This window comes from Pollicipes pollicipes, unplaced genomic scaffold, assembly GCF_011947565.3.
Source record: "Pollicipes pollicipes isolate AB1234 unplaced genomic scaffold, Ppol_2.1 Scaffold_6138;HRSCAF=7277_pilon_pilon_pilon, whole genome shotgun sequence".
Lineage (NCBI taxonomy): Eukaryota > Metazoa > Arthropoda > Thecostraca > Pollicipedomorpha > Pollicipedidae > Pollicipes > Pollicipes pollicipes.
In genome coordinates, this window is record NW_023596818.1 from 23550674 (window position 1) to 23560167 (window position 9494).

General features: G+C 47.7%; 1 long non-coding RNA gene across 1 annotated transcript; it reads left to right on the forward strand.

Moving 5' to 3' along the window:
• Positions 1-442: 442 nt before the first annotated feature.
• LOC119106190 (uncharacterized) lies at positions 443-5974 on the forward strand. The gene is made up of 3 exons (XR_005095093.1): positions 443-999; positions 2686-2756; positions 5630-5974. It is a non-coding gene; the product is annotated as an uncharacterized LOC119106190 (long non-coding RNA).
• Positions 5975-9494: the final 3520 nt, after the last annotated feature.

Below are 9494 nucleotides of genomic sequence, written 5' to 3' on the forward strand. Positions count from 1 at the left end.
AAGTCAGTGAATCAGACTTCGCATGAGGCCAAGGGAAATATCACCGCGATGCAGGTATGTACCTACATATGTATATATATCCGTGTGTGTGTGTGTGTGTGTGTGTGTGTGTGTGTGTGTGTGTGTGTGTGTGTGTGTGTGTGTGTGTGTGTGTGTGTGTGTGTGTGTGTGTGTGTGTGTGTGTGTGTGTGTGTGTGTGTGTGTGTGTGTGTGTGTGTGTGTGTGTGTGTGTGTGTGTGTGTGTGTGTGTGTGTGTGTGTGTGTGTGTGTGTGTGTGTGTGTGTGTGTGTGTGTGTGTGTGTGTGTGTGTGTGTGTGTGTGTGTGTGTGTGTGTGTGTGTGTGTGTGTGTGTGTGTGTGTGTGTGTGTGTGTGTGTGTGTGTGTGTGTGTGTGTGTGTGTGTGTGTGTGTGTGTGTGTGTGTGCTCTTGTGTGCCGTGAAAACAGAGGACCAAATCCGGTTACACACCCAACAACCCGTCACTGCCGAGGTCCGGTATTCACTACCGAGGTCCAAATGCCGGACCTCGGTTTTCAGAGGCCTTAAATGAGATATTTAGTCTTGTTTGAACATGTTTATTCGATTTTCAGCTGGTCCTCGAAAAACGCAATTATACGCATTTTTACTTCCGGTTGTGTAAAGTGTGTTATCTTGGACGAACTGCGCGCGTGTGTAAGTTTTTCAGGTGGCAAGGTCACGTGGAAGAGAATAGAGATGAATAAGGAAATGCAAAATCACGCTGCTCCATGATGTGGTCTCATCACTTGTAAGTTGTTTGCGTTTGGTATAAGCATTTAAATCACATTGAATCACGTTGAAACTGGTGATGAAAGATATTAATGTAAATTGTGTTAAGTCACATGGGATACGTAGCTCTATCGCCGCCATTGCGCGTTCTTGGAACGAGCGCGACGGTGACGTTGCGGTGTGCGGCCTCTCGGACGAGAAGACTGGGCTTACGTTGGATGCAAGTTATTGTCGTCCGGCAAGGTTTTAAAAAGTGAGTAGTAAATATTCGAAAGGGATTGGTGAACCCTGTTTACCGACAACTGTAGCTAATGGAGGACTGATCTGCCTTGATTGATTAGAGAATGGTGTGCTGATAAGGATAGTTGCTGAAGTGGCAAACATTGTGTTAGCTTTTGAAGGTGGTTGAAGAGATTGACTTCAGCAATATTATGCAATTGTCTGGGTAGGTTTATCACGCTAGACCAGACGTTTGTAAGGGGGATGCTTGCAGTTTTTCTCATGCATTTGCAGTGGGTGTTGTATTACATTTAAAAAATGTTGCCGTTAGGTACTTACAGACATGTTCCCCAACCCCCTAGAACAACACGTTTTTAGAGGCTTTGGGCACCAATTTAGCCTTGAAGGGGAAATCATTACAAACATAAGGTTTTCCATACATCGGAACCTTAGTGTGTGGTAGATACCAGAGCATAAAAGGGTGTGTGCCACATTTGTATGGGTTTCAATTGAAATTAGCCATCTTGAAGATCATTCAGTATGTTACACAGTCCTGCCATTCTTAAGCACCCTTCTAATTTTGTAAACCTTTCTAGTTTCTGATCTACACACCTGCAAAGGTGCGAATATTATTTCGTGGTGACTATTTCAAGGTCACCCAGGCACCCACAACGCGTAATGTCTTCAAATGCTGCCATTTCATTGGCCATGGGGCGATTAAGGCAAGCCATCATATGACCGTTGCGTCGTTCATATCCGGCTTTGTGAATACATTTTCAGACGTAACGGCCGTCGGTTGGCTCAAATCAATGTTGTGCAAGATTACGTAAGTTGTTCAGTGCATTAGCATTAGCAGAGGAGCATTTTTCACATAGCTAAGACAATATTAATAGCCTTATTCGTCGAAGAAAAACCGGGAGAATAAAGATATAGTTGAATTGATATTTCGGCAACATGCCTATATCGAAAAAGTAGCAGAAATAAATTCAAAATTGCCTGCTGGTGGCCCTACCCGATTTTTCAGCTTTTTTGGAAATAGAAAGCCAGTTTTTACAGGACACCAACTCTTAGAGGATTAAACAAAAAGTTATTGCTAGCCGTTACCACGATACGGTGCTTATCTAATAATTAGAATAGGCGACAATACGTGTACATGCAAACTAATTCAAGCAAGTAGGCGTCATGCATTACGCTTCGTTCAAACATACAAACGAGTTGAGGTTAACAGGTATCACAGTCGCGCATCAATTATACATGCAAGCGATTTCAACTGAACAGACATCGCATATCACGCGTCAGGCGTCACTTCACATGTTAACTATTTTAAGCTAGCACACATCGCATATAAAGGCACATATCATGTTCGCAAAATCGGCCAGGATGAGCTTTGTATGTTAAAATTTGGTCGCTGATTTTTTGCAAGAATAGATTAAATTTTTCCCTACCTGGGTGGCCCTCTGCTCTGTAGACGACTTTGGGCTCTAAAAGGGGCATAGGGTCCATACCTCCCTCGATTTCAGCCTGAGCATGTTTTGCCAAAAAATGGTCACCGAAAGGGGTATTCCCTGTTTTGTTTGAGTCTATGTCGGGAAGTCCATACGTCCCTCACGTTTAAGATACAATGAACACCTCCGGGGCGCTAAAAACAAAAAAAAATACTTACTTAGTCCTTAGTTAATCTCCACCCACTGAATAATTTTTAGCATTGTTGCTGTTTCAGGTGATGTTATAGCCACTGGACATTGAAGCGATTGAAGACCAGAAAGCCTTAGTGCGACCGGCTTGATTCAGGTCAGTTGATGTCAGGAAAGTCAAATTATTTAGGAAATGACTACTCTGAAGAGGGTGTGAATCATTTGTGACATGTAGAATTTGTTGTCATCAGCTCTAATCTAGCATTTCATGCATGCTTTTCTTTCTCTATCTACCCCATCACATTGTCCAACACTGCCAACACCACTGCATCGTCCGACCCCCACAAATATGCCACTACACTGCCTGGCTCCACCATCCCTATCAGTGCCTTAACCAGTAGGATGTCATTACAGTGCATGACACCATGCACCCCACCACAATGTCTGGGTCTACCCATCCCACCATGGTGTCTGACCCCTCCAGCTCCATGCGAGTGTCGGCTCCATGCAGCTGACCCCATTGCCCTGCCAGTTTCACCAGTGTCTGATCCTGCCAACACCACCAATGTCTGCCTCCCCCCCTACCACTGTGTGACCATAACAGCTCCTGCATGGTGCGTGACCTCAGTGTAACGCCATTTTGGTATCTCATTCCACCATCCTCATCGCTGGTCTACGCAAGCACGTGTCGACTGTACCAGCCCCACTTTATTCTGCAACCAACGCCACCACCACCTGCACCAACACCACTAACATATCGCGGCCTGCAATTATGTAGGTACACCCGCATCCGCGTTATTGAATGGTCTTGTCAACATTTAGTGCTCCTTCTCTGTGGCACCACCGGTGCATGGCGTCATTCTTTAATGAAACATGCAAAAACATTTTTGTTCTCAGGTGGCTTATAGGTATACCATTGGGAGAGTTAAAGAAGTTTAGTCCTCTAAAAGAAGTCCTCCGGAAAGTTTACTGCAACAAAGGTAACTCAGGCTATATTTGGGATGCTTAAGGACTTACGCGCAACAGCATTTTCATATGCTATTTGCAATATGGAGCATGATATTCTTCGGGAAGGACAGGTTTTGGGGCGTTCGGGTCAAGAGTTTGAGCTCATGGGTCCTCGAGAATATTTACCACGGGCACGGCTACCCGAAGAAAAATGAGAAGCATTGGCGATGGTGGAAATAGGCCTCGCAAGCAGTTTCCCTGCCAAATTCGAACAGGTGGGGTGCAGAAGTTGCTTTAAAAAGTTTTTAGTCACTGGCAGTCTCGGTCTTTTCATTGTATGTGAAATGTGTATGGCTTAGGGTGTTTGCTGCAACATAGTTTCTTTAATTATTTCCTATGAATGGGACGATTGAACCAAGCCTTGGATCATTACTATATGTTGTTTTACGCATTTTACGACGGGATCAATGATATATATATATATATATATATATATATATATATATCTATATCTATATCTATATCTATCTATATATCTATATCTATATATATATATATATATATACATATATATATATATATATACATATATATATATATATATATATATATATATATATATATAATATACATCACCAACGCCGGTTTGTTTGCGCGGAAATCACCGACGCTTTCATGAGCGTGGGGTCCGGCCGCTCACTGAACATAGCTTGTGGTAGCGGGTTTGGCTGCCACATCCGGCTCCGGGCCATAACGGTGTTGCCAAAAACCCATCGAGGGGACACTAAGCATGGTTCTGGTCTGCGCACTCCGGGCAGACCAAAATGCCTGCGAAGAGACCTCGTCTGCGGGGGCTAGACAGACGAGTGTCTCGCAATGGCGTGGAGAAGCCCATCCGCAGCAAGGAGGGGTGTCGGTCTTCCAGCGTGTCACGTTGTCAAAAACAGTTACGGCGTTGGTGTGCATTGGGGCTGCCTCCCATCTGTTTCGCGGCCAGCATCACGGTGTGACGTCGGATAGTTTCAAATGCGATGGTCAGGTCAGCGGTTTGGTTGTCTGGTCTTTTTGTAATTTTTGTTGATGCATTCACATATAGCGTGCAATCACACTCACAATACGCACTCGATCCAAAATCATAAATCAAATATATCATAATGTTTGCATCATGGCGCACACTACCTTCATCCTGCACTACCCGCGATATGGCAGTGATCAGAAAACTGTCCACTCTTACCAACCAGCCAGTAGACATACACTTGGGCTAGGGGGGCGTACTCGCCCGGGGGCTGGGATGACGGTCTGTGGGCCACCGCCGCCTGTCTGTCGTAGTTTCGTCATTTCTTATTGATGCATTGTTTGAGCTTAGAGGCAATAAGCTTTTTACCACAACTCGTTTCGGTTATGCCTCGCTGTCTTACGACTGTTAACCGTATGGCGTGCATGAACAGCATGGCATTGACAGGGCGTAGTAAGCCTAGGACATCAGGGCATGGACTCGCAATTGCCGCATGCGGTCAGCGATGATACTGGAACTGTTGCTCTTCTCTAAATCGATTCCCATCGCAGCTGTGCGTGCGTGGCTACAGGAATGAAGACAGGCACGCCATAGTTTGCCAACGGGCGCGCGTACCATGCATGAGGGCCGTCCGAATCACGGTAGCTGCTGATCGCGTTGACGATGAATGTTGGCGACTCTGCTGTTGTTGGCCTAATTTCAGGTTAAGTTCGGCTGCGTGGCTAGAGCTTAGTACGATTTATTGTTGTCCCCCTCTCTCCGCCCCCATCGCCGCCCCATCACTTCCTTCTTCTTGACGGCAGTGCATGTGCTCTAACAAGATGGGTAATATGTACGCGGACGGGAGGCATGTGGCCTCCGATATTCGTTCACGGATTTGCTGTGAACTGGAAAGCTATCTTTCGGGACACGACTATTGCACAGCTATTTTAATTCCACCACCCGTGAGCCATCAGCGTGGTGCATGCCCACGCTTCTGAACACAAGCATAACTTTCTTTCACGTGGGGGTCACAATCCTGTTCTGAACTGAAATTTCTCATATCTCACCCGTTTTCGACTTTCCAGATTACTCCCGAGAGCGACACTCGTTAAGGATGCGAGTATTTGAAGTTCCGCTTTCAAGCATTGGACGGCCTGCAAATTACCATTGGAGCCAAACTGTATGCATTTTCTAGATGATCTTAAATACGGAGCGGTATTCTAAAGATGTAGTTGTGCAGTGTGTAGTTCGTAGATTACGAAACAACGGAGCGAGAATACAGTTGGCGTTCCGTTTTGGGTCAGTTATTTTGTTTTCCTTTTTCCATGTTTTAAAGTCGCTGTGCTTTATGCTCAGGATCGAAGCAAAATGTACAGGAGTAGGCTGCGATGTGATGCGTGTTGTATAAAACCAATAAACCAAAAATGGCATCTCTGTCTGCAAAGGGAAAAATCTGGACGAAGTCGACTACCTCAACAGCGCACCAATGGCAGAAGAGGACGGTCCGGAGGACATAGGTTAAGACGATTGTGTGGTGGAGGTCGCAAATGTCCTACCTGGACAAAAAGCCAAGAGGGGAAGGGAGACTTGTTTTCGTAGGAGACATCTTCACATCGAGAGACTAACAATGACGCTCAGGAAAAAAACACCACTGGCAAAAAAGACGTATTGCCTGGTGCAATGCGGAAAAGGCAGCTGTGATGAGGCAGCTTGGCATGTTTGTTAGCCACATGGAGGTTTCTGGCCAAGCTGCATGCTTACGTGCCCTGTCAGCAGAAAATGCTCTGTCCTAGCGCTCATGGAGAGATGTTAAATCCATGTCCATAACGTGATTGTTAGAGCACGTCGTAAGGCGAAATGAGTCTCAGTGACTTACACATTAGATGTCGACTTCGTTCACGTTTGGATGATGCTCGCTAGTAAATTTCGCAACGACAAAAACGATCTCCTTGTTGTTGCTCCCGTTTATAGTAGCAATCTGTGTAGGTGGAGCTGATGAACGGTGAAAAAGCAGTGCTCACCAAGGGCAGTGTGGCGAGATTTGCAATTCTGGGCGGAAGATGACACCTAAGCACGGAAATAGACCCACCCCATTGGTAAAAACGCGTTATACCTGAATGTCAGTTTGGAAGCAAATTAGGTGTGTCATTCTCCTGTCGCATCTTTCCAATACAGGATTCAATGCAAATGCTTCTTTCTCTACGTCATTTTTGAGATCCGTTGGCAAATCTGACACCACTACACTTAACCAAAGCACACTTGTTACATTGGGAAGTGGTGGGCCACAGGGGCCTTTGACTAGTTTTTGAAGACTGGAATGGGCGCGTGGGCGTCGAGCACGAAATCTCGCATCAGCCAAACAGCCGACATGTTTATGAGGCAGCTCGTTTGGCTTCAGTGACTGACTGCAATGACTGTAACGACTGACTCATTGATTTTAGTGTTGCACGGTCCTCCTTCCTCGGTCAGCAGCTGATTGCTACATCCCGCCGCACCATGGATTCCACTTGTATGAAGAAAGTGCATATGCGTAATTGACACGTATATAAAAACCCAACACATACGCAAGCCGTGGGAAAGGCACATTTAACAGGTAGCATGAGCACGTGACTCACAGTTACACCAACAGCGAACCATTCACCCACACTCAGTCGCATAAGAGGCCATCATTAAGTAGACCGCTGCACTGACGCCGGCACAAGCCGTATCCCAAAAACGGGCCACAAACTGTGCACCCCACCAATGGAGGCCGCCGCGCACTCGCGCCGCCAGTCACATCCACAGCATCAGAGGCTGTGTGCTGTCGCCCTAAGACACCGGGGTTCGCGAGCAGGGTCGAGCAACATGGGGCTTTGTATACTGACTGGAACACCGACAGTGTAGAAGAGACTGTCGGAGTCACCTGCGAATGAGATGAACGGCGGCTGCCCGCCGAAGCACCTGAAACTGCAGTAGCTCGGTCAGCAGATAAGCAGTTCCAGCAGCCCCTCGAGTCAATTTTTCCACCGCTGTCTGGGGCGTCGCCTCCGTTGCCCGCTCCTCAGCCCCGGCCGCCCTCTGCTGCAACCGTTGCAACAGCAGAAGCTTCGGGAAAACCGCCGTCGAGTAGTGTGCCGCCGACCGGGTCATTGATGATGCTTTAGCACTGTTAGCACTATTAGTACTAAAGGGTCATGGAAACCCAAAAGGCGTTGGTTGCCCTTTCTCCTACTCTAATCGGGCCGTTGGGGACGGAAAACATTTAGTGTCCCGGGTGTCCAGCCGTCGGGGCAAACACTCATCGGGTAGTTTAATGAACTGCAGTCATTTGTTATTCGGTCCGAGGCGATTCCACAACATGGAGCCAATGTCGTATGGAGGTCGATGGAGCCAAAATTCGTTGGTGATATCAACCGGCCTGGGGAGGGCTTTTTCATGAAGAGTGTTCAGCAGGTATTAACATGGCGTATGCTGCTATTTATCCGACTTGATTTAGACTTCAACGGGACGACCGGAAAGTGCACCATGATAAAATAGAGTAAAACGATTGTTATATTATAGATGAATGATTTAAGCAGCAGAAAGCCTACGATCCGCCGTTATTTGCCTATACCTGAACGCAAACCAACAGCCTGACGCGCAAGCAGGAGCGCAGGGAGGGAAGGCCACAGGGGGCACGTTCCCCCTGCCTAAGGTTTCAGGGGACCCGAAGGGCCTCGGGATCTACGATTAAGGGCCTGATTTGAGGGCCCAAAGGCCAGAAAGGTCGGCTGGAAGACTATTCAGAGCCCCGGCCGGCACAATGGGGCACTCCAATGCCAGCGATATTTTTGTTTGGGGGGGGGGGGGGCTTTCACTATTGGGGAGCCCTTTATCAACCTTGTGCGTGCCCCTGGCCCATTGCCAAGGCTCTGGCCGCGCGCTTGTGCACAAGATAGCATATTGATATCTGGCCGTGTTTGGTTTGTCGCCGTCGTCTTTCAAAGGTGGCCGCGACACTGGTTTATGAGATGGTCGTTGCCTCGCTGATTAATTAACATGTTGGTTTCAAGCGATACATTTGTCGACAAATATCCAAAACAGACTGTTCGACATCGTCTCTCACCGGTAAAGGGGCCCTCAGTTTCCCAGCAACCCCAAGGAGTCCTTCTGAATGATGTTCGAGGCCCCCGACCTGAGAGCCTTTGTCCCTTTGTCCTTAATTTCCAAGTGCAACTCCCGGTCCTCAATACACAGCTGAATATGACAGAAAAGTCACACACGGTCCTCTGTTATCACTATGTCCTCGGTATTTTCAATTGCCAGTGTAAGCTAAAGATGGCAGCTTTACCCCTCGAACGACCCATCCTGTTCTTAAACAGCCAAATGGCTGCATGGCCTTCCAATTTGGCTGCGATGCCGCCATTCGTTCGGGTGGTTCTCGGTAGTGACGGCTGAGTCAGGTGTCCCGTAAAGCACGGCACACAAGTATGTGTGTGTGTGTGTGTGTGTGTGTGTGTGTGTGTGTGTGTGCGTGTGCGTGTGCGTGTGCGTGTGCGTGTGCGTGTGCGTGTGCGTGTGCGTGTGCGTGTGCGTGTGCGTGTGCGTGTGCGTGTGCGTGTGCGTGTGCGTGTGCGTGTGCGTGTGCGTGTGCGTGTGCGTGTGCGTGTGCGTGTGCGTGTGCGTGTGCGTGTGCGTGTGCGTGTGCGTGTGCGTGTGCGTGTGCGTGTGCGTGTGCGTGTGCGTGTGCGTGTGCGTGTGTGTGTGTGTGTGTGTGTGTGTGTGTGTGTGTGTGTGTGTGTGTGTGTGTGTGTGATGGATGTGATAACAAAATATTGAGTTCGTTTCATTTTTTTGCTACGTCTTTGGTAATGGGGTAGGTACATCGTGTGCTCGGGGCAAGGGCAGCAGAGAGCACTTTGGACGGTGCGTATTGCAAATGCTCTGGAACGGGAAGAGCCATGGAGTATGCAAAAGGCGTCCAGCAGCGGG